The 20,969-nt window shown below is 37.5% G+C and overlaps 1 protein-coding gene across 3 annotated transcripts in view; it reads right to left on the bottom strand.

Annotated features, from left to right (window-relative positions):
- LOC134528558 (transcription factor AP-2-epsilon) overlaps positions 1-20,969 on the bottom strand; it is a 387,195-nt gene that overhangs the window by 190,467 nt on the left and 175,759 nt on the right. The gene's annotated exons all lie outside the window — the stretch shown is intronic.

A 20,969-nucleotide genomic window follows, 5' to 3' on the forward strand; every position in this document is an offset into this window, starting at 1 on the left:
CAGGTGACATTTGCCTGAGTATGTAGGGGGTTGTGGAGTCTATCCTAGAGGTCATCTAAATCGCGAATTTCTCCAGTCTCTAGCAATAGGCTATACTTACGTTTGTAAGTATACATTTCTTACAAAAACCTGTTAAAGTATTTTTATTTTTCATTATTTATGTTAATCCTAGTAAAAACTGTTATTTTAACGTGTTTTGTAGATTAATAAACGTAGAATTACTTTTCTTAATTGCAACGTTTCTTTACCTGGAACTTTGCGATAAGTACACACATAGGTAGGGATCGGAAAAATTCGCGGGGTCAACGACCTCCAGGATGAACTCCACAGTTATACGTACACTCGGTCAAATGCCACCCACTCATTGGCTGCTGTCTTGTGAGACGTCCCAACGTAGCAGCCTGTGATTCGTATAAAGCTTTGGTCGGGTGTTTCTCATTGGACCAGAGTCATCCAGGTGAGTTGCGAGCCAATAGCAGAGGCAGCACTGAGGTATAACTATTTGTATTTTAGCCTATCGAGAAATGAATTCGCGAATTTTTCCGGTCTCTACACATAGGCTACGTGTACTAGCATTCCTGCATGCTTCACTTGCAGTTCTGACAACACCCGTGACGTCACTTTAGGGACAAGTGCATACGAAGTACGAACTTCAGACTTATTCGGACGCCGCCTTCAGGCCCGTACAGATTAGCTCGGCGATGCCCAGCTCTTCAGTTTACGTCACTACGTGCGACCAATAGAAGCCGAGAACTTGGCTAAGGTGGTAGCCATGTTTGTTTATGTTCTAAATAAGTTAACAATTGTTTGTGGTTTATTTTCATTATGTATGTATATTCTGACCGTGATATTACCTCTAAGAATTATATATAGGGCCATGCAGATTTCGCGAAAAGATCTGATCACTTATTAGTAGGGACCGGAAAAATTCGCGGGTTCAATGACCTCCAGGATGAACTCCATAGTCCTACGTACACTCGGTCAAATGCCACCCACTCATTGGCTGCTGTCTTGTGAGACGTCCCAGCGTAGCAGACTGTGATTCGATACAGCTTTGGTCGGGTGTTTCTCACTGGCCCAGAGTCATCCAGGTGAGTTGTGAGCCAATAGCAGAGGCAGCACTGATGTATAACTATTTGTATTTTAGCCTATCGCGAGATGAATTCGCGAATTTTTCCGGTCTCTAAGTATCGATGGTTGGATTTTGTTTTTGTCTCCGCGCGACCGCAGAGCGGGCCTCAGATCAGATGGGGGACTCATCCTCGGAACGTGTACGATGATAGTGATGATTAACCCCACGCACCCCCCATCCCCCCAACACGCCGCTCATGAATTAATCAGCGACCGGCTGCCGCGTTTCGAAACACACCGGAGTTATCCTCCGCCTGCGAGAGCGGTGAGCGGTCGCCACGTGGACTGTCTTCAAACACTTGACCGCAGCTCGCCCCACGGACCACGTGTTGAACACACCAGGCTCCGACGTCAACATTCTTGAACTGGCGTTGTTCCAGGTACATTTCAGAGAAGTGCTACCTATTGAAGCCGTTACCATGGTGACACTTACAGAAAATTTTGACGTGATAACGTCTTATAATTCGACGAACGCTGGCTGCACGCACGAAAAAGCATGACTCATTGTCACGTTCGGCCTGAGCAGAGCGTGCAAGAACCAGCCAACCAACGTGCGAGATAATCTTCTATTATATCAAACAGGTTAAGGCGGGCTTTTTAACTAATTGTTTGTGATTATATTTAAACAAATTATTTAAATTAAATTTGCAAAAAAAACCTGTAAAAATTATATTTGAAAATTAAAAAGTATGCAATTTTTCATCAATGTTTTCTTATGACGTTATCACGTAAAATTATCGTCCGTAAACCGACTTTACAGACACACCCCCCCCCCTTTTTTTATAGTTGTCGTTTCATGGTCCATAGACGCCAAAAGTTTCGTCAACTCAAAATTATATATATATATATATATATATATATATATATATATATATATACATACATACATATATGTGTGTGTGTGTGTGTGTGTGAACACGATAGCTGTCGCAATTTTTCTCAAATGATTTCCTAACTGATACATATAATCTAGTAGCTAGTGTAAAATCTCGGTCGAGTTCGTTAATGGGCAATGTTCGACCAAAACGGGTATAAATGGGTAAAAATTCGCGGGAAAATTCGATAAGTTCAATGACCTCAAGGATGAACTCTATAGTTCTGCGTACACTCGGTCAAATTCCACCCACTCATTGGCTGCTGTCTTGTGAGACGTCCCAACGTAGCAGCCTGTGATTCATATAAAGCTTTGGTCGGGCGTTTCTCATTGGCCCAGAGTCATCCAGGTGAGTTGTGAGACAATAGCAGAGGCAACACTGAGGTATAACTATTTGTATTTTAGCCTATCGCGAGATGAATTCGCGAATTTTTCCGGTCTCTAAATATCGGCCTTCGTCCGGAAGACGATGCGAGCATCTGATAGCTCCAAATAACACGGAGGAGAGAAGAATGCAAGCAAAAAAAAAATATATATATATATATGAGGGCAGGGCATCGACTATCAGAAATTCAAAACACTCCCGACGCGGGAGCGGATCGTAACAGGACCAAACATCTCCGGTAAAATTAACAAGAAGGAAAAAAAAACCGTCGAAAATATTAATCAGCTTCCCGGTTCAAGGACGAGCTTTGCACGTGACGGAAATTCGATCGCAGCAGGAACCGCCTCGGTCCAGGAAGTAGCTATGGCGATGACCGATACCCCCTCCCCACCGCCCCACTGTTTCTCACGTCCCTTGGGCTACGCCCCCATTTGCCGCGCTATCATTAAATCATTCAAACACCCCCCCCCCCACTCCCGCCTTCCCCTCGTTCACTCGCCCTGGTTGGGCAACGAGTGATGATGACCGTTACTTGTGGAAAACCTGAACTCGCCGTCCAAAGTTTGAAGTGGACGGGCAGTTCCGTCGCTAGCGAGGGGCGTTAATCTCTACCAAATTGCCTTTTTTTTTAAATTTTTTTTTTGCTATCGTTTCTATTTTGAATCCCGTTCATCCCAAATTATTATTAGCGCGGCAAGGATTAATTAAAACTAGGAACCGGAAAAATTTGCGGGTTCAATGACCTGTAGGATGAACTCCACAGTTCTACGTACACTCGGTCAAATGTCACCCACGCATTGGCTGCTGTCTTGTGAGACGTCCCAGCGTAGCAGCCTGTGATTAGATAAATCTTTGGTTGGGCGTTTCTCATTGGCTCAGAGTCATCCAGGTGAGTTGTGAACCTATAGAAGAGGAAGCACTGAGGTATAACTATTTGTATTTCAGCATATCGCGAAATGAATTCGCGAATTTTCCGGTCTCTTATAACGTTCCAAACTCCTCTTACGTTCTTACAGTCCGGCACAGGGGGCCTGCCTTTAGATACGATTAACTTACTGTAATTTTACTTTCTTAATTTGATTAATTGGACTCGAACACAATTTAAATGTTGAGAAAACCATTTAAGAAAAGTTTTTTTTAAAAATAAAGGTGCGAATCATTAAATATGACACCGCCAGGTTGGAGTATATGTTTTTATTTTTTTTAATCGCGCTCGTAAAAAGATCTTCGTGTTTTGCACATGTCTGTCTCATGTATTTTTAATAATGAATAGGACGCTTAACTATTAACCACCATGAAACGCCTGAAATTAAAGGAATCGAAGGACCTCGGTAAACGCTTGTGTTTAAATACCAACATTTATTTTAAATTTTTGTTTGCCCAAGTGTTTTTGAATGTATCAGTTCATTCTTGAAGACACTAGTTACCGGTACATTCTTACTAACGTATTTGTGGTATTTATAGCTACCCCTTGCAGTTAAGCCGATTTGTGTGTATCACATTATATGGGCATTTATGTAAGTTAATATTGCGATTTTAGGAGCCAAAGATGGTTATGTATTGCGAAAAAAATATTTAAACCTAACATTTTTTTAGACCATCAACAAACACGCCTTCAGTTTGTAATAAAATCTTATGAAAAACCTTAATTTTTTAGTCATGAATACCAATAATAAATGTATTAAAAATTACCTAGATCCTGAACCCGAAATATTTTGAAATCAACTTAGATCCTGATACTGTTCCGAAAAAAAAAACTAAGTTTCTTTGGTTTCATGCTGTGTGATTGGTAGTGTCAGAAACATTCGCAGGTTCGATGACCTTCAGAATAGACTACACAGTTCTCTATAGCCCTATACTCGGTAAAATAGCACCAGTTCATTGGCTGCTGACTTGGGAGTAGTTTCAACTGGTTTCTCTGTGGTTCAAGACTTCTTTGGTTCAAGGATTTCTCATTGACCCAGAGTCATCCAGATGAACAGTGAGCCATTATTAAAAGCCACTTAAAGGTATATGTATTTGAATTTTAGCCTATTTCAAGAAGAATCCGAGCAATTTTTGGATAACTACATATGAGTGAATCATTCTTTTGGAACTGGTTTGTCATTGAATCAAAGCCCACAGGGGGCGTATCAGACAACCTGTGGTAAAATCGCGGACGTATTAAAAAATAACAGGTGTTTGTAGTAGTAACCTGAACTTTCAGCACATAACATTACCCTTATATTTTAACAATTACATTAAAATAAAGGCTACTGCGTTTTTTTATGCACACTGCTTGACTGAAATATAATTGATTTTTATATTTCTTGAATGGGCCAATTTTAATAAATTTTACTTCATGTAGCATGTTGTATCTCCTTGTTGGCATTTTTAACACAGGAAGCAACTCAAGAAACTTAATCACAAAAACAGGACAGGGGCTTAGGAAAATAATTTTGTTGCATCTAGTCACGAAAAACCTTACACCGAAAATAGGAGGGTTCCTATAGTCATTAACGAAGATTAATGCCAGCAGAAGTGTACAGGCCTAAAGCAATTTTCTCAACAATCCCATGTTTAAATTTATTTTTTAGTTGTCTACAACGTGTACGAAAATAGCCAACACGTATAAAAACATGTTTCCACTGCCTGTTAATTCCACGCAGTCTGATGAATTATGGATTAGCGGATATCGTAGCAGCACAGCTTCTGTGAAGTAGGCAGACCACAACATTCTGTCGTTCACTGAAATTCTTTTCAGAAGCGACGGAATATTTTGAAGCTCTGTCGCTTCGTGTTGGAGGAAAAAATTATGTTTCCGATAAAACACATAGGTAACAGTACTAACTCATCAGTAACATACTATATAATACTATACAATCAACGCAACACCATACATCATAACTAAAATTACAATTGAAATAAATTTAACGATTGCATCCATTTTCATTTCCTTCGACACGAGATTTCATTTTTTTCACCTCGTTTTACCATATTCGAAATGGGCTCACTGAATAATGATTAGGGACAGGAAAAATTCGCGGGTTCAATGACCTGTAGGATGAACTCCATAGCTCTATGTACACTCGGTCAAATGTGACCCACTCATTGGCTGCTATCTTGTAAGACGTCCCAACGTAGCAGCCTGTGATTTGATACAGCTTTGGTTGGGTGTTTCTCATTGGCCCAGAGTCATCCAGGTGAGTTGTGAGCCAATAGCAGAGGCAGCACTGAGGTATAAATATTTATATTTTAGCCTATCGCGAAATGAATTCGCGAATTTTTCCGGTCCCTAATAATGATATATATGTAGACGGCACTGAAGATAATTTGGAAATCGCAGATAACCAAAACCCAAGACTGACAAACAATTAGAGACTAGCTATGTCAAAAACATTGCTCCAGTTGCACAGTTGAGATGGTTGCTCAAAATTATAACTCAGTAAAAAAAACTAAACATGACGAAAAACAACATGACGAGTGATAAAATAAAGAAAAATACCGAAAATAACTATTACGTAATAGTAGGCAAACAACTCTTAGCGACGCAAAGAAAATACGTACAGACAAAATAGAAGCGAAAGATTGTCATACAATAATTCAGGATGACACAGAAAATATAACACAGCAAGACTTATGTGGAATACTATAACGCAAATGTTATTGCATGAAGACAGAAAAATTCGCTGCTTAGTTTGGAAATAGATTAAAATACAAACACATTTGCACAGTGCTACTTTACGATTGACACACAGTTTTGTTTTCTGGAGAACCTAGAGCCAATTATGAATCCTTACGCAAGCAGTAATATATTGATGTATTTTGCAATTCAGAAACTATAAACAGGTGACAATGTCAAAGTATGTAGATGATTAAGGAGTCAATCTTACAGAAAATTAAAATTGCAAAATTATCCAATTCCTAGTAATAGCTAAGGGACACTCATATTTAAAATACCATCAAACATTTAGCTTCCGAAAGGTTTGATATCAGAAAAGAAAAATAAAAGAAAAATATTTCAGAAAGGGAAATTTAGAATTTCAAACACTAGCACAAAGACTACACTAGTTTAGTCTGATGAAATCATCAAAGAGATGTTTGCATATTCCACCCCATAACAATGTTTGCTAAGCACATTCGGGAAAATTTTTGACATAAAAAGAAACTGTTTACATCCTAAACATGTAAATATAAATTTATACATTAAAATAAACATTTAATGGGTTGATGTAACTTCAAAACTGAAGTTTCTGTGTTTTCCGTACTTATTATTTTATTCCTGAATCTTGAGACATAGATTCAGATCCGAGGCACTCTATAAAAATAACATTTGAGATTCGGACTTAGTAAAATGTGGTTTAGATCTATTAGTAGAGACCGGAAAAATTCGCGCTTTCGATGACCTCTAGGATAGACTCTAAACCCTCTACACACTCAGGCAAATGCCACCTGCTCATTGGCTATTGACTCGTGACACCTGTCAACTGGGATGCTCGCGATTGGTTGAAGGTTTTCCATTGGCTAAAAGTCCTTCAGATAAACTGTAAGCCAATCGCAGAAGCAATATAAAGGTACAATTGTTTGGATTCTAGCATATCGTGAAATGAATTCGCGAATTTTTCCGGTCTCTATCTATTAGTACTAGTAATTCAAATTTTACCGCTAAATATGAGCTTGTGTTGTTTATCGTGTTTGTAAAAAATACATTATTAAATCTTAGTTTTTCTAAGACAAGTAGATGCTGTGCATCTACATACGTCCATCTTAAGACCGTTATTTACACTAACTTCAAAATTAAGAGGATAGTAAAGGTCACATCGTGCATGAATGACGAGAACATAAAAATAATATCAGAAGCTGAACGACTGGATATAATTCATTGGGGTTTGTTCTGACGGCTGGATATTTTCATTGCGGAGACCTGAATGTACAGAAATAGTCGGTACAGAATCAAGTTAAAAACATTGCTAAATGTTTTTCATAAAATAATTGATTGAAACCAAAAAGTATACAAAAATGGAAAATAAAAATTGCTGGAAAAATTATTCAAAACACATAAGAAAAGCCTCTATAATAGCCAAATCTTAGAACGAAAAATATATTTCAATTTTAAGCAAGCTTTAACTTATTAAAATATTATATTATGCAATAGTAAAAGAAAATCATTGAAATATTATCGTTCTAAGATTTGGTTACATTGGAGGTTTTTTATATGCGATTTTAATAATTTTTCAGCCAAATGTTTTAATTTTTTTCAATCCCTTATGTTATAATAAAAAAAAATGTTTACAATTTTTTTTAACTATACGCAATATTCTGTACTCAGGTTTCCGTAATGAAAATATTCAATCCTAAAAATAAACACCAATGAATTCTCTCAAGTCGTTCAGATTCTATTAATGTGTTTATATTCTCGTCATTAATGCACAAAGCGACCTTCCCTACCCACATAAAAAAAAACTGGTTGATAAAAGCACAAATTAAAAAAAAACATGTGGTTTTTCTTCCAAAAATATGCATATAATCAATTTAACTCTCGGAACAGTTATAGTCAGTGAAATTAAAATAACAGTAGGTACATTGTTTGGTTTTTCACTTAGAAAAAAAATTTTTTTAATGAATTTAAACGCTAGATCCTTGCTGATTTGTTAACACATTTGTTTAATGATACTCTCTTCATAATGGCATTTCTTTACGATTTTTCCTAGCGAGTTCAACCTCTAAAACAAACTTCCTTCAATTCGAAGGGGCAAGAAATTTTCGCGAAAAATTCTAAACGCCCATTAGACTGCAACAAAGCATACCTGCACCAGCGGTTCCTTTCGTGTGATTGGCGGCCGTGTGCGAGAGAAGCCCTTGCCTTATTTGACCGAGCCTCTCAGGACGCGTTTGATTCAGCACTGCATTAACTGCGATTGGTGGACCGACAGTTGACGCGAACCTGAAAGGAACTCGCCCAATCACGAAACACAGACGCCGTTGCAGTGTTTTAATTTTCAGCTTGTCTCGGATTTTTTTTTTTGTGAACAATGCATGCATTTATGTTTTAGACTTTGTGCAGCTGTGGTTTGCTTTGCCGAAGAGCGTGACTTGTTTAGATCAAGCACGCACTCCACGAACTAATAACTCCCTGGTCTTCCAAGTCCGATTGCTATGACAAAAAAAGGGGGGTTTACACACACACACGTAATTGTTGATGAACATAATTTATTTATAAGTTTCTAATAATAAAAACAGCCAGTAGGAGTAGCGCTACGTCACAGAAGAACCACTGAGTGGTTACGGCAGTGCGTCTCCTGCACTGTCAAAATTTTTCCACAGTATTTTACGAAAAACAACGAATACAAACTATCCACGGAACCAACGTAAATTTACGGGTACTGAAGTTTACACGAATTCACACAAATAATTTCGGTGTATCGGAAAAAAAAAAAATATTCACAAACTTGTGAAGCCTCCTGCAAAAAAAAAAGCGCGTGTTTTTATCCTAAAAAACAGAGGTAGGGAAATTTCGCGGATTCGCTTCGTCGCCAGTTAGAATGCAAACCTTCGCACAACAACTCTGCGATGACGAGCTAGGAGAGAAGTGGGCGTCGAAAGGAACAGAACACGGAAGCCGATACACGCCGAAGAGGTGAGTTGCCGGTCGACTGCTGTTTGCAAGGCGTGTACCTCCATGACGGACGCCAGCGCCCCATTGGAGGCGTAGCACAGCGCCAGCTTGTCCGGGGAGAGCACGGACGGACGGACGGACACTCAGCACTCCATTAAGGCCCGTGTGCACGCCGCCTCGTGCAGACACGTGGCCCCTGACCGCGGCCCGCGCACGCAACCCGCAGCGCAGCGGAGCCCAGAGCGGCCGGCCGTGCGCGCATCACTGACTGCCGCTCGGGAGCGACCGCCCCTCTGCCCTCCCTCCTTATCCCCTCCACTTCCACCCTCCCCCACCGTTCCAACACCTCCCCCCCCACCCACGTGACTCCCGGCAACCACTGTCCACACGCTCAGTTCTTTCTGAAAGTTTTTTTGACGTGAATACGTCTTTAAAATTGCTTCCATACTGGGACGCAATTAAAAAAATTGGTTTTCTGTAAAGTCGGTTTACGGACGATAGTTTAACGTGACAACGTCATAACAAAACATTGATGAAATGATTGCATACTTTTATGAATAAAATTGAATCATTTTTTAAATTTTAATAATGAAAGAATAAATACTTGAAATTATACTAGTAATCAGATTTTTAAAATGCAAGATTAATTAACCTTTATTGCCGAAATTGTCATTGTAATAAGCAATGAAAACCACATTAACTTTTCACTTCACTTTATAAACAGTCGACGAAACAGTTCACGTGTAGATGACGTGTAATTAATTTTAAAAACTAGCGTTTAGCTATAAAGTTTAAATATAATTATGAACACGTTTTCATATAAATAAACTGTAATCAAATATCTATCATCAATTATATGAATCACCATAATTTTTTAGTCAATAGTAACATAACCTATTATTAGAGACCGGAAAAATTCGCCGTTTCAATGGCCTTCAGGATAGACTGCACATTCCCCTGTACACTCGGGCAAATAACGCCTGTTCATTGGCTGCTGACTTGTGAGTCGTCCCAGCTGGTTTAGTGTGCGATTCGATCCTTCTTTGGTTGAGGGTTTATAATTGGTTGAGATTCGTCTATATGAATAGTAAGCCAATAGCAAAATCATCTAAAAGATATATGTATTTGACTTCTAGCCTATCGCCGAATGAATCCGCGAATTTTTCCGGTCTCTACCTATTATTACTGCACTCGCCGACAGCTTAACGGAACACAGCGTAACGGGACAATGTGCGTAACGGGACAATTTTTCGTGCGTGCAGCTGGCTTTCATCGATTTATTAGACGTTGTCACGTCAAGAAAAAACGAATGATAGCAAAATCGGCGGGATAAAGTTTGGTGTAGCAGCTACATACATATCTATCGTCTCCATCCAAAATTTAATTACACCACTGGTTAGCTAAAGGATCAAAGAATTCGTTACGCTAAGTGAGGACTAAGTGAGGACTAAGTAAGCGCGGTGGAGGGGGGAGCGCCACCATTTTGAGATCATTTTGTTGTGTTTCGAGATTTACATTTAGCATAAATTTGGACTCGGAGAATCTATGACGTTCGTTTGGGTTTCAATCGTCAGCTCTCGTCAAAATCTATCGATTACATAAATAAAACATTAGTGAAAAATAGTTACAGTGAATATATAGCGTTACGTACACGTATTTACGTACAACACACGACCGTGTCCATGACACAGCCACACACCATTGTTTTCACAACTAATCAGTTCCTTCAATTATTTTTATGGACTTAAAGGCAAAATTTTGATACACAGTTCCGGACTAACCATTGTTATATAGCCCTTGTCTTACAACTATTTTATTATAACATAAAAGTTAAGTTTCCCAAATCCCTGAAAAACTCAGGTTTATATGGTTTTTTTTGGAAAACCTATTTTCATTAATGATATAGGTACTAAAACTGATAGTTTCTTTGACACTGGTAGAGACTTCGCAAATGTTTAGAAATCACAAGAACAGGCATTTCATATTGGTCGTCTAAAAATGGTCACTAACAACTAACAAGTAAATGTTTTGGTTGTGTGTGACGTGGAATATTAGTTGGTACGTTAGTTAACTAATATTATTTGGTGACGTGTTCAGACTTGTAACCAACAAGATTTAGCATGATAAACTCGTTTAATTAATGCACTCTAACAGTTTTTTTTGTCTATGATATAGTTCTTCAACATTTTTCTTAACGCAGCAGGGAAAAAATTGAAATCTTTCTAGGAGAATTATTAGTAAACTTGTGAATTTACCTATCTTTTCAGGTAATAAGAAAATTAGTAAATTAAAATAGAATTAGTAAATTATAAAATTAATAGTAAACAAGTGTTAGCTAAATGATTATTAGCTACAACTACAATGGTCAGTAACCCAGAATGTTTTAGCTAGCTTACAACTAAATAACTTGAAAACTTGTGAAAAATTACTTGTCATTGCAAGTTTACGGAACGCTTATGTTCATTGTGTATCATTAGAGACCGGAAAAATTCGCGGATTAATTTCGTGATAGGCTGAAAATCAAACATGTGTACAATTCTTTTGGTTCTGCTATTGGCTCGCAGTTTAACTGGAGCTCTCTGGGCCAATGAGAGACTATCGACCAAAGAAGCGTCGAATCACAAGCTACCCAGTGGAGACGCCTCACAATTTAGTACCCAATGAACACGCGTGTTTTCTTGAGAAATGCAGAGGATAAATGGAGGCTATCCTAGAGGTCATTGAATCAGCGAATATTTCCAGTCCCTATGTATCATTAATTACCATAGTTTAAGGCCTTTTCCTGTACATTTACTGCAGTAGCTGTCTTATATTTTATGGTACATATCAAATTTTTATCAAGAGAGATTTGCGTGACCTTAGCACCACGATAGTTTAGTGAGTTCCACTCTGAGAACCATTTTTTGACTCAACAACAAACTATCGAAAAAAAAAATTTTTTTTTCTAAGAAATCCCTTCATGAATAAGTAATTAGTAATTACTACTGATGGCTGGAAAATGAATTGGCCAACTCGACATGTCAGACCGAGTTTAAACAGAGAAAAAGAAAAAGAGAGAGAGAGAGAGTGTGTGTGTGTTTGATACATTCTAATTTATAGATCGGCTTCAATTACTGTGGTGGATTTTTTTTTTGTTGCGAATCACCGATATTTTTAAGGTCATTATTTTATATTTACGTTTAACACGGTTAAACTTTTTAGACTTTTTTAGTGGTTGAACTTCAACAAAATTAAAAAAATATATATGTGTCGCATACTTTTTGCCTAATTAGATGGCTAAGTTGTATTTTTTAACATTTTTGTGCAGTATGGATACGAAGAATCAGATGGAATAAAAAACTGAAAAAAATTGTGTTTAAAGGCAATGTCGGTGGTTAATGAGTGACATTGTTTTATTCATTTCATGTAGAAATTATTTAATTTTATTTAGCCTTTTAAAATCATAAAACTTCTGAGGATTAAAAAATCTAGGTAAAATGGAATAATTTTTTTTTCTGAAAGAAATCAATAGTACATGTCACAGTAGTCAGTAAAATTGTCTTTACACGCCAGAAGTTCCAGTTTTATTTTTCATTTCAATCTCATTATTAGGGACTGGAAAAATTCGCGGATTTAATGACCTCTAGGATAGCCTCCATTATCCTATGCATTTCTCAAGAAAACACGCGTGTTCGTTGGGTAATAAATTGTGAGTCTTCGCCACTGGGTGGCTTGTGATTCGACGCTTCTTTGGTCGATAGTCTCTCATTGCTCCAGTTGAACTGCGAGCCAATAGCAAAACCAGCAGAATTGTACACATGTTTGAATTTCAGCATATCATGAAATGAATCCGAGAATTTTTCCGGTCTCTACTCATTATCATTACTGCACAAAAACGTTAAAAATTTGACTGCCTGTTAATTATGCAAAAAAATATGCGACATATATATTTTTTATTTTGTGATAGTTCATCCACTCAATAAGTCAGCCGTTGAACGGCGTGGAACGTAAATATAACTATTTACCCGGAACGAGACACAACCCTTCAAGATGAAACATCTAAAATTGGGTCCGAAGAAAAATGTAGGTACATGCACTATCTAGAAAATAACTTCCAGCAATTGACTACGACTTTAATAGACAAAATTTTGGATTATGTATATGACATTAATGAAATATAAATTAAAGAAAGCCAGATGCATAACAAAAAGAAATTTCCAAAACTAAGCTATACATGTGGTGAAACATCCGTAAAAATTGCAAAAATGGCGAAAACGCAATAACTTAAAATATTTCTGAAAAGAGAAAACCTACAAATAAATTTTAAGATCCATTTTAATTTTTGCACATCTATATCTTTAATCATTAATGAACCTTTTTACATTAGAATAAACACATATTCGGTATAAGGAAAGCTTATGTCTAGAGACCTGCAAAATTCGCGATTTCGATGGCCTTCAGGATAGACTGCACATACCACTGTACACTCGTGCAAATAACGCAAGTTCATTGGCTGCTGACTTGTGAGTCGTCTCAGCTGGTTTGTCTGTGATTCGATCCTTCTTTGGTTGAGGGTTTATAACTGGTTGAGATTCGTCCAGATGAACATTAAGCCAATAGCAAAATTATCTAAGAGGTATATGTGTTGGAATTCTAGCCTATCACCGAATGAATCCGCGAATTTTGCAGGTCTCTACTTATGACAAACAGTTGCCGGGAGTAAAATGACAGAGAAAAAAACCTCTTAACAGCTAAATGAACTCGTGTGATTTCCTGGTCAGTTTGGCACAAATAATTTGTTATGCTATACCACAATCATAGAAACATCAGTTTTGTGTCAACGTTCCTATAATCAATAAAGCAATGTATTTGAACTGTCATAGGTGGAACGTGAATAGTCTATGTTAAATACTGAAGCATTTCTGCCCAGCTGAACTTTGGAATTTTTATAAGCGAAGGTGGTGCTGGTATTACTGCAGCGCAGTGGCTTGTTTGTAGTCCTCAAACAGCAAAATGTTATTTGATGTGTCAATATTTCTTACATATTCATCTCCCTTAGTCTTAATTTAGATGCACTAAAGCATCCCCCCCCCCATCCTTTTCACGAGTCCCAGTTTACCTTAGAAACTTACATACGTACCTCGCCTGATAACACGTTTTTGGACAAAAAAAAAACCAGAGCCATTTACCTCGAAATACTTTATAAGTTATAAGTTTTATTCGTATGCACTTAAATATGTACAGGAGCGCGATCGTGTTTTTTTGTTGTGTGTATAATATTTAGGGACCTGAAAAATTCGCGGGTTCAATGACCTCCAGGATAGAATCCACGAACCTAGACCAACCTGGGCAAACACCACTTTTTCATTGGTTGCGGACGTGTGACGCGTTTCAACTGGGTAACTTGTGATTCGATAATTCTTTGATTAATGGTCTCCAATTGACCCAGGGTTAGGGACCGGAAAAACTCGCGGGTTCAATGACCCCTACGATGAACTACATAGTCCTACGTACACTCGGTCAAATGTCACCCACTCATTGACTGCTGTCTTGTGAGACGTCCCAACGTAGCAGCCTGTGATTCGATAAAGCTTTGGTCGGGTGTTTCTCATTGGCCCAGAGTCGTCCAGGTGATTTGTGAGCCAATAGCAGAGGCAACACTGAGGTATAACTATTTGTATTTTAGTCTATCGCGAAATGAATTCGCGAATTTTTCCGGTCTCTACCCAGGGTCATCCAGATTTAACAGACAACCAGTACCAGAAGAAGCACTAAGGTAAAATTATTTGAATTTAAACCATTTCATGAAATTAATCCGTGAATTGATTGGATCACTGTTACACAAAAGCGGTGCTATCTTTTTTTTAAATGTTCTTCCGGAGTGGATCTTAGTACGAATTGATATACCTATTTGATTTGGAATGGATGGGATGACGTGAAATTTTTTTTTTCCCCTCTTCTTTTAAGCACGGCCCTGCACGCTGCTCTTGGAGCGCACACGTAGTCCCGCCTCGGGGGGTGCAGTGGTAGGAGGGTTGGGGAGGGGGAAGTATGGTGGTAACGGCGAATGGCGTCGCGGGCGGGTCCTTATGGGGTGGGCGACCCCCTCTCCACGCCGACTGCGACAGTGAGTCGGTAAATCGATCACACGGGCCGGTTGCTTCGTTTCAGGATTGAAAAAAAAAGGGGGGGTTGCAACACGTTTGTAGCTGGGAGGATGGGCAGAATTAGAAGTTCATACAGGGGAAGGGCGAGAGTTTTAAAAAATCCTTTCCTCTCCCCCCCCCCTTATTCAACCCTTGGATAAAGCCCCGAGGGTGTGTTGGATTTGCGACCGCCCCCCCCCCATCACTCGTGAGGGTGGGGGAGGGGGTTGTTATTCAACGAATCAGATGCACTTCCTGCTGAGCGACTTAGTCATCCTGCCGCTCCAGAAATAAGTCATTTCTTCGAACACACAAGTTGCGAAGTCATGCGGAAGTTCTGATGTTTCCCATTAGTAGAGACCTGAAAAATTCGCCTTCAGGATAGACTGCACATTCCCCTGTACACTCGAGCAAATAACGCCAGTTCATTGGCTGCTGACTTGTGAGTCGTCTCAGCTGGTTTAGTCTGTGATTCGATCCTTCTTCGGTTGGAGGTTTATAATTGGTTGAGATTCGTACAGATAAACAGTAAGCCAATAGCAAAATCATCTAATGTTATATGTATTTGACTTATAGCCTATCGCCGAATGAATCCGCGAATTTTTCCGGTCTCTACCCATGAACTAAGTAATGCACTTGAACAGAGATCTGTATAATGCAGCAACGAATTTTAGTAAATATCTAATAGTCTTCCTTGTGCTGTTAAACTAGTTTATTTTTGTAACAATGGGGAACAAGAAAGCTCTCCTTCAAACAGTTTTGATCATATTCAAGCCACCTCTGCCCCACGAAGTTAAGTAGTAGAATTTTAATGCCATTAGTTTCGTTTAAGGACATGCGAAACGTACTGTGTGCTAAATAGAACTTCATAATAGTGGAACTATCTTGGAATGTATTTGGTGAACTTAAATAATCATTGAAAGAAGTAATCACAAGTTTTAAAATACGTAAGGAAGCTGGCTTTAGAAACTTAATGATTCAGACTCTCAGTAGCGCGGCGCAGAACGCGCGGTTGTGGGAGTAAAAGGGCAGTTTTGACGTGATTCAACCTCGTCAATGGAAAAACTTTTTTATTTATTAATAACTTATCAATGGAATATGCAAAGTGTGTTTTAGACGAATATGTATTAATACATTTTATTTGTTTATCTAATTGCTATAATAACATTAAATACATAGCTCAGCCCATTGGTTTGATTAGTTCATACTAGGTGTACCCATATCCTTTATTTTTACTTTAAATTAAATTAAAATACATGTTCACAACTAAATCTAAAAAAAAATTATTTCTCGAAATGAAAACACCTAAGTTTAAATTGAATGCCATAAATTATTACTGAATAAACTAAAGCTTCACAGAAATTCGACTCCAGTTATGTATCCATTCCTGTTATAATTAATTATTTATTTATTTTAATAACCTAAGAGAGAAGGGTATGTTGAAGTTATAAAATGTTATAAATGCTGTCTCAAATATAATAATTAAAAACAGCAGTTTACACCAAACGTAACACAGCCAAGGCGTGAATGGTGTAAGAAATATTAAACTTAGTGTCTATAATATACAAGAGCATTATTTAGTAATCAATCAATTTTCTCATTTTACTCTAATGAAGTCTGCTATCATTGTATGTTCACATTAGTGAATCAAATGAAAAAGACAATTTTTCATCGGTAGGTAAAAGATCTCTCTGCCGTATTAAAATTTTATTTAAAAAATACAATAAAATTTAAATCAAATAAACATCTGGAGAAGTAAATTTCTAAAAATATTGCAACAAAAGAGTGAAAATAAAGGTGGTGGAATGTATTGGAATATCTTCATCAAATAAATACTTTCACTCAAACAAACTCACAGATCAAGGAGCAAAACTGACTTAGTCAATCAACAAGAAATTATTCCACACGACATTTTCTCATAGTAACGAAGGTTCATATTGTTAATAATTGGTATATAAATGAGTCCTTACCGTCAACCACAAGTCTACTTTCATCCGGCCCTCCAACTGTAAGAATCAAAACCATGCATTAAGATTCAATTAAGCATTGAAAAAAATTACAAATTATTGTCCCTCATTACCACTGCGAAAATCTGTTTTCCCCAGCATCGTTAAATTACAATTAGAAACGAGACTGGTTTTCCAATTAATTTTAAACCTCTAGTTGTAGAACCAAAATTAATTCAACAAACGTATCTTTAAATAGTTATAGGTATACCTACTGTCAAAAAACGATTTAAAAAAAGATTGTGCTTGTTAACTAACACACAATTATATATTTTTATTTCAAAATAAATTTGCTAATATGAACTCAGTTATAATTGAGTTGGCTGTGATAAATTGAATATACGAATTGAACTTAATAAATATTAGTCAACGAATCAGTTTTAGGTCAAGAAAAATTTACTAATTTGTATAAACGCTTACTAAGTCTTTAACACCTACAAAATAATTTCGTGAGTCTTAACTGAGAGAAACATAAAATACAAATTCATAAATGTAACTGGACATGTATTCAGTTTTTGCTGTGAACATTTCATTTCGTAAAAGATTTTTATGTAATACAATACCTTGAGTGCGAACGACCAAAATTCAGATAAAAAAAACTTTAACGTAAACGTGAATATTTTTAGCAGGAACCAAACAATGACGATATTTAAGCTGTCAGCTCGTTATAACGGATCGAACTTATGCAGCAGCACTAAATGTTACCACCTGCATCAGACACTAGTAAAAAATACTACGGTATTTAAAATTAATCAGACTTATATCCGTGAAACATATGAGAGGATTTAAGAAATTGGTCATACCCGTAAATTACGTTCATTCTAAATAAACTAATCATCTCGGGCTTCAAAGTCATAAATAAACTACAATACAATACAAATTTAGCTTTAGAAAAATTCAAGCTATTCAACATTAGCTAAATAAATTTGTAACAAAGTCTCTACAAAAATAATATCTGACAAACATTTGATCCCGAAGTGCAAAAGTTTCGTCCGCGCGTGTATTTTTCCTCCTTTACGAAGCGGTACATGAGCACACAGCGGCCAACAGTAAAACGTCGCGATGTTCACGTGTCTATTTCAATACACGTTCAAGAACATTTTTTTTAAAACTTAAATTTAGCTTTCATCAAAGAAAGAACACTTTGTGCGGAGGAAACGTCTGAAAGATTTCACAGAATAGGTAAGTTTGGCAAACAAAAAAAAATATTTACAAATAATTGCACAAATAACGACAGATTCGCCAAAGGAACCGGTCCAACCGTCATTAGAAAACAACAAAACAACCGGAAAAATTCGCGAATTCATTTCGCGATAGGCTAAAATACAAATAGTTACACCTCAGTGCGGCCTCTGCTATTGGCTCAAAACTCACCTGGATGACTCTGGGCCAATGAGAAACGCCTGACCAAAGATTTATCGAATCACAGGCTGCTACGTTGGGACGTCTCACAAGACAGCAGCCAATGAGTGGGTGACATTTGACCGAGTGTACGTAGAACTGTGGAGTTCTACTACCTGGAGGTCATTGAACCCGCAAATTTTTCCGGTCCCTAACTATTAATGACGAAATATTAAGTGCACCGGCTTAAGAATAAACAACTTGACGTTTTAAACCAAACCTTACGCTAGCAGCACTGAAATTATTAGTGTAATGCACTGTTAAAAATGTTCACTCTCAATTTTCGAAGAACACTGGTTTACAAATTATCCTGCCATCTTCGTAAACTTACGGCCATCTTCGTAAATTTTCGGACACTGAGTTCACTTTCTTTGAACGTTAATCAAAAAATATACTCTTGGTATATAAACAAACCTTTCAAAAACTTGTTACGAACGCTCTTCCATTGTTCACGTTAGAACGAAACGTAAAACTCGGGAGTCGAAACACGGCGAAGTTCACACGAATATTAGGTTATTTGTAGGGACCGGAAAAATCCGCGGTTTCGATGGCCTTCAGGATAGACTGCACATTCCCCTGTACACTCGGGCAAATAACGTCAGTTCATTGACTGCTGACTTGTGAGTCGTCTCAGCTGGTTTGTCTGTGATTCGATCCTTCTTTGGTTGAGGGTTTATAACTGGTTGGGATTCGTACAAATGAACAGTAAGCCAATAGCAAAATCATCTAAAAGGTACATGTATTTGACTTCTAGCCTATCGTCGAATGAATCCGCGAATGTTTCCGGTCTGTAGTTTTTGAAATTACGAAGAACTCTTTGTTTATTTCCGGTTGGTTTTTCGAAGAAAAGTCTGTAAATTGCCTGTAATTTCTAACAGTGTGTTGTAGAACTTATTTGTAGTCAACACAATTTATTTGGCAGAATGAATACTTAACAAAATATTCAGCGGCAAACACAGAATCTGATCTGTAATTTTGATTCTTCTGAACCTAAATTTGCTGTGGATGAAGATGGGGAAAAAATGTTAAGGATGTGGAAAATACAAAGGGTGTAATTTTTACCACCCGAATTACATAGTAATTTCTACTTAGTATAGGCTAAATGATTTTTATTAGACTCAGTATAGTAAGTTATTAAATCATTTCTACATTTAATTTACGCGAATAATTTTAGTAAAACTTAAATATTTTGTTATTTATTTTCATTTATTTTTCCATTTGTTATAACTTATCCCTTATGTATCAAAATTTCGCATAATTACTCACAAGTTACATACATATGATATGTCAAAACGCGAAACACGGTACTCAGTTACCGTTTCGCCCGCTAGTAAAACGATGTTCCTTATACCTCGAACAGTAGGCCTACTCCTAGTAACCAGACCTCCCAGTAACTGTTTCGTCCCAGAAGCCGTAGAAGTTACAGCCTGACTTTAAATACGCACACAACTATTAAAAACCATTGTGAATCAGTTGAATTTCACTGGAAAACTATTTAAATCATTCAACTTTGAATATGTTCGCAACAGTTTAAAAAAGTTTTTGGCTTTGAGAATCCGCTGGTTTTCAGTAGTGTTTAACAGTTTCATACACGTTGAATAGAGTGATGACGATGTATGGTGATTTATCACTGAAAAATTTAACTGTCAGAGGACTTCAATAAACTTTGTTTCATGTTGCATTAAAGAACGTCTAGGATTCGTCTCACAATAAGCATGCAACTTCAGAAATCTTTCTTACAAATAAAATAATTACGAATAAATAAGATTTAAAAAAAAACTATATTGCACCCAAACATTTTCACAATAAATCGTCATTTAGAGACAGAAAAAAATCTACGGATCCATTTTACGTAAGGCTAAAAATCAAATACTTCCCCCCCCCCTTTTTTTTTTTTTACCTTTTTGCAGCTTGTGCTATTGGCTCACAGTTTACCTGGAGGAGTCTCGACCAATGAGAAGCCCCCGACTAAAGCAGTGTAGAATCACAGACTACCATTTCGGAAAGTACTCACAATATAGCAGCCAATCAGGGTATGTAGAGAAGTATTTTGAGTCAGTCCTAGAAGTTTTTGAAGGTGCAAAATTTTCAAGTCCGTGACAAATAAATCATCATGTCTAGTGCTAACTAGAGATCAGGGAATTTCGCGGTAATTTTTGGTGACAAGCTAGATACAAAAAAAAATCACGTAGTTGCCTTATTATTCATTCCACCTTCTGTCCGAGTCGCACACGATTGGGCCAGATACTTCCTTTGTGACTGTCAACTGTCCTATAGTCCTTCAGGGCGTGTCTAAAAACCCGTTACTTACAAAAATCGCGACATGATTTGGAGAGAGGTGGTATTATTGGGCCTAGGGTATTTTCGACACGTTCCGACACACAAGGCTACCAATAACATTACAGAATGGAAATAATCCACGAGCAATGCGAATCAGGCCGGGAGGTAAAAT

Source organism: Bacillus rossius, chromosome 1 (assembly GCF_032445375.1).
Source record: "Bacillus rossius redtenbacheri isolate Brsri chromosome 1, Brsri_v3, whole genome shotgun sequence".
Taxonomy (NCBI): domain Eukaryota; kingdom Metazoa; phylum Arthropoda; class Insecta; order Phasmatodea; family Bacillidae; genus Bacillus; species Bacillus rossius.